Below are 12,231 nucleotides of genomic sequence, written 5' to 3' on the forward strand. Positions count from 1 at the left end.
CTGGGCTCGGCCGGTGGCAGGCTGGCAAGCGCAGCAGCAGCCGCAGCAGCAGGCTGATGGGGCGTCGCGGCGACAGCCGCCCTCGTCTACGGCCATACCACCCTGAACGCGCCCGATCTCGTCTGATCTCGGAAGCTAAGCAGGGTCGGGCCTGGTTAGTACTTGGATGGGAGACCGCCTGGGAATACCGGGTGCTGTAGGCTTTTTGGCTGCCCTTTTGGCCCTTTGGGGCCTTCAAGGCCGGCGGGCCGAGAGCCAGCACTGGCCAGGACACCCCCATCCATCCGCACCCCGGAAACAGCCCCTCCCCACCACACCCCCAGCCCACCGCCACAACCTTCGAAATTCACCCACCGCTCAGAGCCCTCAGGCGGGCAGGAAACCCACGAGGAGGGAGGGCAAACCCCCGAGTGGGAATCCCAGAAGCACCCAGGCTGAGAACCGCCTGCTACAGGTTGTCTGCATATGGGCGTGCTTGTGTGTGTGTGTGTGTGTGTGTGTGTGTGTGTGTGTCTGTCTGTCTGTCTGTCTGTCTGTCTGTCTGTCTGTGTAGGCACCGATCCCTTCCCTCCGTGCATGCTTGTGTTTCAGCGTGCTTGCGTGCATAGGAGAGTGTGTGCCTGTCAGTCTGTCTGTGTGTGTGTGTGTTGTGTGCCTGTAGGCCCCGTTGGGAGTGCAGCACACGCAGGGGTGCCCTCTGCGACTCCCATGGGAAGGTGGGTGTGGGTGGCTGTGCGAGCCATGATGGGATCGGACGGGCCACGGGCCACGGTACGGTATGGGACGGGACGCAAGATGTCAACAGTTGGAGGCTTCTTGACTCGAGAGCATGGAAGCTCCTGGCTCAGGGCAAGAGAAAGTCACGCACGGTTCGGGTGCTGTTCCACTAAGCCGGTGCAACTATCAGGGAAACTGGCCACCCAGAGCCGAGAGAGGTCTGTGCTGTGGGCTTCACGTGCCACCCGAAGCCATGCTTGCTTATGATGTCAGTCCGTCCGCGAGAAGGTGGCGCGCGGTCAGACCCAGAGGTGGCCGGGGAAGGAACAGGCAGGCAGGCGGCCCTTGGCTCTTGGTTGATGGAGGGAGATTGGGTGGCCGTGTGGCCCGGTGGAAGGAACTGAGGATACATAGCCCAAGATGATTCTGGATCCAGACCTGCCACCGCCCCCACAACCCCCAGCGCCCACCGGCACAGCGCCAAGACCCAACTTCCAAGTTCTACGTTCCAAGTTCCGTCGGCTCCAGGCTCCATCGATCCAGGAACATCTTCTACGCTGGCAAGCGTGCCCTTCTCCCTTCTCCCATGGGCGGTGAGAGGCTTCACGAGGACGAATGGATGGCAGCACTGGCGGTGCGGATGGACTTCGGGGAGGGATGGAGTGGGGTGGGGTGGGGTGGGGTGGGGTGGGGTGGGGTGGGGTGGGGTGGGGTGGGGTGGGATGGGATGAGAGCAGAACTGGGAGCCTAGGAGCCTGCGTTCCAAGTTCCTAAGAGTGAACCAAGATTCTTCCTGGCCCCCACCCACCAACACGCACACACGCACACACGCACGCACACGCACACACAGACGCGCGCGCGCGCACGTGAGCAAATGCACAGGTAAGTACGCAGGCTCACACAAACACTCCCTCTAACCCGCTGCCAGCCACCCTGCTGGTCTTCCTGGATTCTCTGGGAGGAGGGGGGATGTCCTGGGGAGATGGGGAGGACTAGGAGGAGGATGTGGATGAGGACGAAGAGGAGGACCAGAGAAAGGACCAGGAGGTGGAAGAGTGGCAGAGAGAGAGGGGAGGAGGAGGAGGAGGAGGAGGAGGAGTAGCGGGAGCAGAGGGAGGACGATTTGCAGGAGCAGGAGTCAACAGGTTCCCCCCAAGCGTGCCCCGCCCGAGGGTGATAGGATGACCGCCCTGCCCAGCGAGCACCCGATCCGATCCGTCCTGGCACCGCGCGGGAGAGCACCTGCAGGAGAGTATCTTCCCCCGTCTGGGAGGATGACAGAAGCCATCCCGACGCCTTGCCTGCGCCTTCCTGGGCACCTGCCCTGGAAGCCAGCGGTAGACGCTCATCGGGAAGAGAAAGCTGCAAAGCGCACTCCGCAGCCTGGGATGAGCCTCGCACCTCTCCTCTTCCGACGCCCGCACCCCCATTCGCACCCCTAACCCTGATCCCACGCCTGCTCCGCCGGGCACAGAAATGGCCTGCAGGTCAGAGGAGGGCTCCAATCCGCCCCGAGGCAAGGAGCTGCAGCTGGCTAGCTGCAGGGCAACAGGCCCCAGGTGGGGCGGGTCGGGGGTCGGGGTCCAAAGCCCTCCCCTGCCCTCCTGCCCTCCTGCCCTCCTGCCCTGGAAGGCCCCCCCGTAGGGTCCGAGCCGACACCCGTGGATTCCCCCACGGGGGGGGAGCGAGAGGCGAGGCGCGTGCACACTGGAGCCGAGGCCGAGGGAAAGGGAGGAGCAGGCCCTGGGGGGGCCAGCACACCTGGCGGGGGCAGGCACGGCTGGGGCCCGGTGAGGGTGCCCGATGAAGGGAGGGAGTGGAGGTCCGTGGGGCGGGGGAGGAAAGGGTGGCAACGGCTGGCCCTGGGCCCCTGCTCCGGGCTGGGGCAGAGTGCTGAGGAGGGCCTAGGTGGCAGGCAGGGGGGCGGGAGCGCTGGCGCGGGGCTGGCTGAGGTTTGAGCCGGGCTCAGCTCAGGGCCGGTCGGTGGTGGGCTGGGCTCGGCTGGGCTCGGCCGGTGGCAGGCTGGCAAGCGCAGCAGCAGCCGCAGCAGCAGGCTGATGGGGCGTCGCGGCGACAGCCGCCCTCGTCTACGGCCATACCACCCTGAACGCGCCCGATCTCGTCTGATCTCGGAAGCTAAGCAGGGTCGGGCCTGGTTAGTACTTGGATGGGAGACCGCCTGGGAATACCGGGTGCTGTAGGCTTTTTGGCTGCCCTTTTGGCCCTTTGGGGCCTTCAAGGCCGGCGGGCCGAGAGCCAGCACTGGCCAGGACACCCCCATCCATCCGCACCCCGGAAACAGCCCCTCCCCACCACACCCCCAGCCCACCGCCACAACCTTCGAAATTCACCCACCGCTCAGAGCCCTCAGGCGGGCAGGAAACCCACGAGGAGGGAGGGCAAACCCCCGAGTGGGAATCCCAGAAGCACCCAGGCTGAGAACCGCCTGCTACAGGTTGTCTGCATATGGGCGTGCTTGTGTGTGTGTGTGTGTGTGTGTGTGTGTGTGTGTGTCTGTCTGTCTGTCTGTCTGTCTGTCTGTCTGTCTGTGTAGGCACCGATCCCTTCCCTCCGTGCATGCTTGTGTTTCAGCGTGCTTGCGTGCATAGGAGAGTGTGTGCCTGTCAGTCTGTCTGTGTGTGTGTGTGTTGTGTGCCTGTAGGCCCCGTTGGGAGTGCAGCACACGCAGGGGTGCCCTCTGCGACTCCCATGGGAAGGTGGGTGTGGGTGGCTGTGCGAGCCATGATGGGATCGGACGGGCCACGGGCCACGGTACGGTATGGGACGGGACGCAAGATGTCAACAGTTGGAGGCTTCTTGACTCGAGAGCATGGAAGCTCCTGGCTCAGGGCAAGAGAAAGTCACGCACGGTTCGGGTGCTGTTCCACTAAGCCGGTGCAACTATCAGGGAAACTGGCCACCCAGAGCCGAGAGAGGTCTGTGCTGTGGGCTTCACGTGCCACCCGAAGCCATGCTTGCTTATGATGTCAGTCCGTCCGCGAGAAGGTGGCGCGCGGTCAGACCCAGAGGTGGCCGGGGAAGGAACAGGCAGGCAGGCGGCCCTTGGCTCTTGGTTGATGGAGGGAGATTGGGTGGCCGTGTGGCCCGGTGGAAGGAACTGAGGATACATAGCCCAAGATGATTCTGGATCCAGACCTGCCACCGCCCCCACAACCCCCAGCGCCCACCGGCACAGCGCCAAGACCCAACTTCCAAGTTCTACGTTCCAAGTTCCGTCGGCTCCAGGCTCCATCGATCCAGGAACATCTTCTACGCTGGCAAGCGTGCCCTTCTCCCTTCTCCCATGGGCGGTGAGAGGCTTCACGAGGACGAATGGATGGCAGCACTGGCGGTGCGGATGGACTTCGGGGGAGGGATGGAGTGGGGTGGGGTGGGGTGGGGTGGGGTGGGGTGGGGTGGAGTGGGGTGGGGTGGGGTGGGATGGGATGAGAGCAGAACTGGGAGCCTAGGAGCCTGCGTTCCAAGTTCCTAAGAGTGAACCAAGATTCTTCCTGGCCCCCACCCACCAACACGCACACACGCACACACGCACGCACACGCACACACAGACGCGCGCGCGCGCGCACGTGAGCAAATGCACAGGTAAGTACGCAGGCTCACACAAACACTCCCTCTAACCCGCTGCCAGCCACCCTGCTGGTCTTCCTGGATTCTCTGGGAGGAGGGGGGATGTCCTGGGGAGATGGGGAGGACTAGGAGGAGGATGTGGATGAGGACGAAGAGGAGGACCAGAGAAAGGACCAGGAGGTGGAAGAGTGGCAGAGAGAGAGGAGGAGGAGGAGGAGGAGGAGGAGTAGCGGGAGCAGAGGGAGGACGATTTGCAGGAGCAGGAGTCAACAGGTTCCCCCCAAGCGTGCCCCGCCCGAGGGTGATAGGATGACCGCCCTGCCCAGCGAGCACCCGATCCGATCCGTCCTGGCACCGCGCGGGAGAGCACCTGCAGGAGAGTATCTTCCCCCGTCTGGGAGGATGACAGAAGCCATCCCGACGCCTTGCCTGCGCCTTCCTGGGCACCTGCCCTGGAAGCCAGCGGTAGACGCTCATCGGGAAGAGAAAGCTGCAAAGCGCACTCCGCAGCCTGGGATGAGCCTCGCACCTCTCCTCTTCCGACGCCCGCACCCCCATTCGCACCCCTAACCCTGATCCCACGCCTGCTCCGCCGGGCACAGAAATGGCCTGCAGGTCAGAGGAGGGCTCCAATCCGCCCCGAGGCAAGGAGCTGCAGCTGGCTAGCTGCAGGGCAACAGGCCCCAGGTGGGGCGGGTCGGGGGTCGGGGTCCAAAGCCCTCCCCTGCCCTCCTGCCCTCCTGCCCTCCTGCCCTGGAAGGCCCCCCCCGTAGGGTCCGAGCCGACACCCGTGGATTCCCCCACGGGGGGAGCGAGAGGCGAGGCGCGTGCACACTGGAGCCGAGGCCGAGGGAAAGGGAGGAGCAGGCCCTGGGGGGGGCCAGCACACCTGGCGGGGGCAGGCACGGCTGGGGCCCGGTGAGGGTGCCCGATGAAGGGAGGGAGTGGAGGTCCGTGGGGCGGGGGAGGAAAGGGTGGCAACGGCTGGCCCTGGGCCCCTGCTCCGGGCTGGGGCAGAGTGCTGAGGAGGGCCTAGGTGGCAGGCAGGGGGGCGGGAGCGCTGGCGCGGGGCTGGCTGAGGTTTGAGCCGGGCTCAGCTCAGGGCCGGTCGGTGGTGGGCTGGGCTCGGCTGGGCTCGGCCGGTGGCAGGCTGGCAAGCGCAGCAGCAGCCGCAGCAGCAGGCTGATGGGGCGTCGCGGCGACAGCCGCCCTCGTCTACGGCCATACCACCCTGAACGCGCCCGATCTCGTCTGATCTCGGAAGCTAAGCAGGGTCGGGCCTGGTTAGTACTTGGATGGGAGACCGCCTGGGAATACCGGGTGCTGTAGGCTTTTTGGCTGCCCTTTTGGCCCTTTGGGGCCTTCAAGGCCGGCGGGCCGAGAGCCAGCACTGGCCAGGACACCCCCATCCATCCGCACCCCCGGAAACAGCCCCTCCCCACCACACCCCCAGCCCACCGCCACAACCTTCGAAATTCACCCACCGCTCAGAGCCCTCAGGCGGGCAGGAAACCCACGAGGAGGGAGGGCAAACCCCCGAGTGGGAATCCCAGAAGCACCCAGGCTGAGAACCGCCTGCTACAGGTTGTCTGCATATGGGCGTGCTTGTGTGTGTGTGTGTGTGTGTGTGTGTGTGTGTGTCTGTCTGTCTGTCTGTCTGTCTGTCTGTCTGTCTGTGTAGGCACCGATCCCTTCCCTCCGTGCATGCTTGTGTTTCAGCGTGCTTGCGTGCATAGGAGAGTGTGTGCCTGTCAGTCTGTCTGTGTGTGTGTGTGTTGTGTGCCTGTAGGCCCCGTTGGGAGTGCAGCACACGCAGGGGTGCCCTCTGCGACTCCCATGGGAAGGTGGGTGTGGGTGGCTGTGCGAGCCATGATGGGATCGGACGGGCCACGGGCCACGGTACGGTATGGGACGGGACGCAAGATGTCAACAGTTGGAGGCTTCTTGACTCGAGAGCATGGAAGCTCCTGGCTCAGGGCAAGAGAAAGTCACGCACGGTTCGGGTGCTGTTCCACTAAGCCGGTGCAACTATCAGGGAAACTGGCCACCCAGAGCCGAGAGAGGTCTGTGCTGTGGGCTTCACGTGCCACCCGAAGCCATGCTTGCTTATGATGTCAGTCCGTCCGCGAGAAGGTGGCGCGCGGTCAGACCCAGAGGTGGCCGGGGAAGGAACAGGCAGGCAGGCGGCCCTTGGCTCTTGGTTGATGGAGGGAGATTGGGTGGCCGTGTGGCCCGGTGGAAGGAACTGAGGATACATAGCCCAAGATGATTCTGGATCCAGACCTGCCACCGCCCCCACAACCCCCAGCGCCCACCGGCACAGCGCCAAGACCCAACTTCCAAGTTCTACGTTCCAAGTTCCGTCGGCTCCAGGCTCCATCGATCCAGGAACATCTTCTACGCTGGCAAGCGTGCCCTTCTCCCTTCTCCCATGGGCGGTGAGAGGCTTCACGAGGACGAATGGATGGCAGCACTGGCGGTGCGGATGGACTTCGGGGGAGGGATGGAGTGGGGTGGGGTGGGGTGGGGTGGGGTGGGGTGGGGTGGGGTGGAGTGGGGTGGGGTGGGGTGGGATGGGATGAGAGCAGAACTGGGAGCCTAGGAGCCTGCGTTCCAAGTTCCTAAGAGTGAACCAAGATTCTTCCTGGCCCCCACCCACCAACACGCACACACGCACACACGCACGCACACGCACACACAGACGCGCGCGCGCGCGCGCACGTGAGCAAATGCACAGGTAAGTACGCAGGCTCACACAAACACTCCCTCTAACCCGCTGCCAGCCACCCTGCTGGTCTTCCTGGATTCTCTGGGAGGAGGGGGGATGTCCTGGGGAGATGGGGAGGACTAGGAGGAGGATGTGGATGAGGACGAAGAGGAGGACCAGAGAAAGGACCAGGAGGTGGAAGAGTGGCAGAGAGAGAGGAGGAGGAGGAGGAGGAGGAGGAGGAGTAGCGGGAGCAGAGGGAGGACGATTTGCAGGAGCAGGAGTCAACAGGTTCCCCCCAAGCGTGCCCCGCCCGAGGGTGATAGGATGACCGCCCTGCCCAGCGAGCACCCGATCCGATCCGTCCTGGCACCGCGCGGGAGAGCACCTGCAGGAGAGTATCTTCCCCCGTCTGGGAGGATGACAGAAGCCATCCCGACGCCTTGCCTGCGCCTTCCTGGGCACCTGCCCTGGAAGCCAGCGGTAGACGCTCATCGGGAAGAGAAAGCTGCAAAGCGCACTCCGCAGCCTGGGATGAGCCTCGCACCTCTCCTCTTCCGACGCCCGCACCCCCATTCGCACCCCTAACCCTGATCCCACGCCTGCTCCGCCGGGCACAGAAATGGCCTGCAGGTCAGAGGAGGGCTCCAATCCGCCCCGAGGCAAGGAGCTGCAGCTGGCTAGCTGCAGGGCAACAGGCCCCAGGTGGGGCGGGTCGGGGGTCGGGGTCCAAAGCCCTCCCCTGCCCTCCTGCCCTCCTGCCCTCCTGCCCTGGAAGGCCCCCCCGTAGGGTCCGAGCCGACACCCGTGGATTCCCCACGGGGGGAGCGAGAGGCGAGGCGCGTGCACACTGGAGCCGAGGCCGAGGGAAAGGGAGGAGCAGGCCCTGGGGGGGGCCAGCACACCTGGCGGGGGCAGGCACGGCTGGGGCCCGGTGAGGGTGCCCGATGAAGGGAGGGAGTGGAGGTCCGTGGGGCGGGGGGAGGAAAGGGTGGCAACGGCTGGCCCTGGGCCCCTGCTCCGGGCTGGGGCAGAGTGCTGAGGAGGGCCTAGGTGGCAGGCAGGGGGCGGGAGCGCTGGCGCGGGGCTGGCTGAGGTTTGAGCCGGGCTCAGCTCAGGGCCGGTCGGTGGTGGGCTGGGCTCGGCTGGGCTCGGCCGGTGGCAGGCTGGCAAGCGCAGCAGCAGCCGCAGCAGCAGGCTGATGGGGCGTCGCGGCGACAGCCGCCCTCGTCTACGGCCATACCACCCTGAACGCGCCCGATCTCGTCTGATCTCGGAAGCTAAGCAGGGTCGGGCCTGGTTAGTACTTGGATGGGAGACCGCCTGGGAATACCGGGTGCTGTAGGCTTTTTGGCTGCCCTTTTGGCCCTTTGGGGCCTTCAAGGCCGGCGGGCCGAGAGCCAGCACTGGCCAGGACACCCCCATCCATCCGCACCCCGGAAACAGCCCCTCCCCACCACACCCCCAGCCCACCGCCACAACCTTCGAAATTCACCCACCGCTCAGAGCCCTCAGGCGGGCAGGAAACCCACGAGGAGGGAGGGCAAACCCCCGAGTGGGAATCCCAGAAGCACCCAGGCTGAGAACCGCCTGCTACAGGTTGTCTGCATATGGGCGTGCTTGTGTGTGTGTGTGTGTGTGTGTGTGTGTGTGTCTGTCTGTCTGTCTGTCTGTCTGTCTGTCTGTCTGTCTGTGTAGGCACCGATCCCTTCCCTCCGTGCATGCTTGTGTTTCAGCGTGCTTGCGTGCATAGGAGAGTGTGTGCCTGTCAGTCTGTCTGTGTGTGTGTGTGTTGTGTGCCTGTAGGCCCCGTTGGGAGTGCAGCACACGCAGGGGTGCCCTCTGCGACTCCCATGGGAAGGTGGGTGTGGGTGGCTGTGCGAGCCATGATGGGATCGGACGGGCCACGGGCCACGGTACGGTATGGGACGGGACGCAAGATGTCAACAGTTGGAGGCTTCTTGACTCGAGAGCATGGAAGCTCCTGGCTCAGGGCAAGAGAAAGTCACGCACGGTTCGGGTGCTGTTCCACTAAGCCGGTGCAACTATCAGGGAAACTGGCCACCCAGAGCCGAGAGAGGTCTGTGCTGTGGGCTTCACGTGCCACCCGAAGCCATGCTTGCTTATGATGTCAGTCCGTCCGCGAGAAGGTGGCGCGCGGTCAGACCCAGAGGTGGCCGGGGAAGGAACAGGCAGGCAGGCGGCCCTTGGCTCTTGGTTGATGGAGGGAGATTGGGTGGCCGTGTGGCCCGGTGGAAGGAACTGAGGATACATAGCCCAAGATGATTCTGGATCCAGACCTGCCACCGCCCCCACAACCCCCAGCGCCCACCGGCACAGCGCCAAGACCCAACTTCCAAGTTCTACGTTCCAAGTTCCGTCGGCTCCAGGCTCCATCGATCCAGGAACATCTTCTACGCTGGCAAGCGTGCCCTTCTCCCTTCTCCCATGGGCGGTGAGAGGCTTCACGAGGACGAATGGATGGCAGCACTGGCGGTGCGGATGGACTTCGGGGAGGGATGGAGTGGGGTGGGGTGGGGTGGGGTGGGGTGGGGTGGGGTGGAGTGGGGGTGGGGTGGGGTGGGATGGGATGAGAGCAGAACTGGGAGCCTAGGAGCCTGCGTTCCAAGTTCCTAAGAGTGAACCAAGATTCTTCCTGGCCCCCACCCACCAACACGCACACACGCACACACGCACGCACACGCACACACAGACGCGCGCGCGCGCGCGCACGTGAGCAAATGCACAGGTAAGTACGCAGGCTCACACAAACACTCCCTCTAACCCGCTGCCAGCCACCCTGCTGGTCTTCCTGGATTCTCTGGGAGGAGGGGGGATGTCCTGGGGAGATGGGGAGGACTAGGAGGAGGATGTGGATGAGGACGAAGAGGAGGACCAGAGAAAGGACCAGGAGGTGGAAGAGTGGCAGAGAGAGGGAGGAGGAGGAGGAGGAGGAGGAGGAGTAGCGGGAGCAGAGGGAGGACGATTTGCAGGAGCAGGAGTCAACAGGTTCCCCCCAAGCGTGCCCCGCCCGAGGGTGATAGGATGACCGCCCTGCCCAGCGAGCACCCGATCCGATCCGTCCTGGCACCGCGCGGGAGAGCACCTGCAGGAGAGTATCTTCCCCCGTCTGGGAGGATGACAGAAGCCATCCCGACGCCTTGCCTGCGCCTTCCTGGGCACCTGCCCTGGAAGCCAGCGGTAGACGCTCATCGGGAAGAGAAAGCTGCAAAGCGCACTCCGCAGCCTGGGATGAGCCTCGCACCTCTCCTCTTCCGACGCCCGCACCCCCATTCGCACCCCTAACCCTGATCCCACGCCTGCTCCGCCGGGCACAGAAATGGCCTGCAGGTCAGAGGAGGGCTCCAATCCGCCCCGAGGCAAGGAGCTGCAGCTGGCTAGCTGCAGGGCAACAGGCCCCAGGTGGGGCGGGTCGGGGGTCGGGGTCCAAAGCCCTCCCCTGCCCTCCTGCCCTCCTGCCCTCCTGCCCTGGAAGGCCCCCCCGTAGGGTCCGAGCCGACACCCGTGGATTCCCCCACGGGGGGAGCGAGAGGCGAGGCGCGTGCACACTGGAGCCGAGGCCGAGGGAAAGGGAGGAGCAGGCCCTGGGGGGGCCAGCACACCTGGCGGGGGCAGGCACGGCTGGGGCCCGGTGAGGGTGCCCGATGAAGGGAGGGAGTGGAGGTCCGTGGGGCGGGGGAGGAAAGGGTGGCAACGGCTGGCCCTGGGCCCCTGCTCCGGGCTGGGGCAGAGTGCTGAGGAGGGCCTAGGTGGCAGGCAGGGGGGGGGAGCGCTGGCGCGGGGCTGGCTGAGGTTTGAGCCGGGCTCAGCTCAGGGCCGGTCGGTGGTGGGCTGGGCTCGGCTGGGCTCGGCCGGTGGCAGGCTGGCAAGCGCAGCAGCAGCCGCAGCAGCAGGCTGATGGGGCGTCGCGGCGACAGCCGCCCTCGTCTACGGCCATACCACCCTGAACGCGCCCGATCTCGTCTGATCTCGGAAGCTAAGCAGGGTCGGGCCTGGTTAGTACTTGGATGGGAGACCGCCTGGGAATACCGGGTGCTGTAGGCTTTTTGGCTGCCCTTTTGGCCCTTTGGGGCCTTCAAGGCCGGCGGGCCGAGAGCCAGCACTGGCCAGGACACCCCCATCCATCCGCACCCCGGAAACAGCCCCTCCCCACCACACCCCCAGCCCACCGCCACAACCTTCGAAATTCACCCACCGCTCAGAGCCCTCAGGCGGGCAGGAAACCCACGAGGAGGGAGGGCAAACCCCCGAGTGGGAATCCCAGAAGCACCCAGGCTGAGAACCGCCTGCTACAGGTTGTCTGCATATGGGCGTGCTTGTGTGTGTGTGTGTGTGTGTGTGTGTGTGTGTGTCTGTCTGTCTGTCTGTCTGTCTGTCTGTCTGTCTGTGTAGGCACCGATCCCTTCCCTCCGTGCATGCTTGTGTTTCAGCGTGCTTGCGTGCATAGGAGAGTGTGTGCCTGTCAGTCTGTCTGTGTGTGTGTGTGTTGTGTGCCTGTAGGCCCCGTTGGGAGTGCAGCACACGCAGGGGTGCCCTCTGCGACTCCCATGGGAAGGTGGGTGTGGGTGGCTGTGCGAGCCATGATGGGATCGGACGGGCCACGGGCCACGGTACGGTATGGGACGGGACGCAAGATGTCAACAGTTGGAGGCTTCTTGACTCGAGAGCATGGAAGCTCCTGGCTCAGGGCAAGAGAAAGTCACGCACGGTTCGGGTGCTGTTCCACTAAGCCGGTGCAACTATCAGGGAAACTGGCCACCCAGAGCCGAGAGAGGTCTGTGCTGTGGGCTTCACGTGCCACCCGAAGCCATGCTTGCTTATGATGTCAGTCCGTCCGCGAGAAGGTGGCGCGCGGTCAGACCCAGAGGTGGCCGGGGGAAGGAACAGGCAGGCAGGCGGCCCTTGGCTCTTGGTTGATGGAGGGAGATTGGGTGGCCGTGTGGCCCGGTGGAAGGAACTGAGGATACATAGCCCAAGATGATTCTGGATCCAGACCTGCCACCGCCCCCACAACCCCCAGCGCCCACCGGCACAGCGCCAAGACCCAACTTCCAAGTTCTACGTTCCAAGTTCCGTCGGCTCCAGGCTCCATCGATCCAGGAACATCTTCTACGCTGGCAAGCGTGCCCTTCTCCCTTCTCCCATGGGCGGTGAGAGGCTTCACGAGGACGAATGGATGGCAGCACTGGCGGTGCGGA

The 12,231-nt window shown here is 64.9% G+C and overlaps 5 non-coding genes across 5 annotated transcripts; all 5 read left to right on the forward strand.

Annotated features, from left to right (window-relative positions):
- Window positions 1-84: 84 nt before the first annotated feature.
- LOC127234825 (5S ribosomal RNA) lies at window positions 85-203 on the forward strand. The gene has a single exon (XR_007835643.1). It is a non-coding gene; the product is annotated as a 5S ribosomal RNA (ribosomal RNA).
- Window positions 204-2,802: 2,599 nt separating this feature from the next.
- LOC127234827 (5S ribosomal RNA) lies at window positions 2,803-2,921 on the forward strand. The gene has a single exon (XR_007835645.1). It is a non-coding gene; the product is annotated as a 5S ribosomal RNA (ribosomal RNA).
- Window positions 2,922-5,518: 2,597 nt separating this feature from the next.
- On the forward strand, window positions 5,519-5,637 carry LOC127234828 (5S ribosomal RNA). Its single transcript, XR_007835646.1, has one exon. It is a non-coding gene; the product is annotated as a 5S ribosomal RNA (ribosomal RNA).
- Window positions 5,638-8,241: 2,604 nt separating this feature from the next.
- LOC127234829 (5S ribosomal RNA) lies at window positions 8,242-8,360 on the forward strand. The gene has a single exon (XR_007835647.1). It is a non-coding gene; the product is annotated as a 5S ribosomal RNA (ribosomal RNA).
- A 2,598-nt stretch (window positions 8,361-10,958) lies between these two features.
- On the forward strand, window positions 10,959-11,077 carry LOC127234830 (5S ribosomal RNA). Its single transcript, XR_007835648.1, has one exon. It is a non-coding gene; the product is annotated as a 5S ribosomal RNA (ribosomal RNA).
- The last annotated feature ends 1,154 nt before the right edge of the window (window positions 11,078-12,231 follow it).

This window comes from Phodopus roborovskii, unplaced genomic scaffold (assembly GCF_943737965.1).
Source record: "Phodopus roborovskii unplaced genomic scaffold, PHOROB, whole genome shotgun sequence".
Classification (NCBI taxonomy): Eukaryota; Metazoa; Chordata; class Mammalia; order Rodentia; family Cricetidae; genus Phodopus; species Phodopus roborovskii.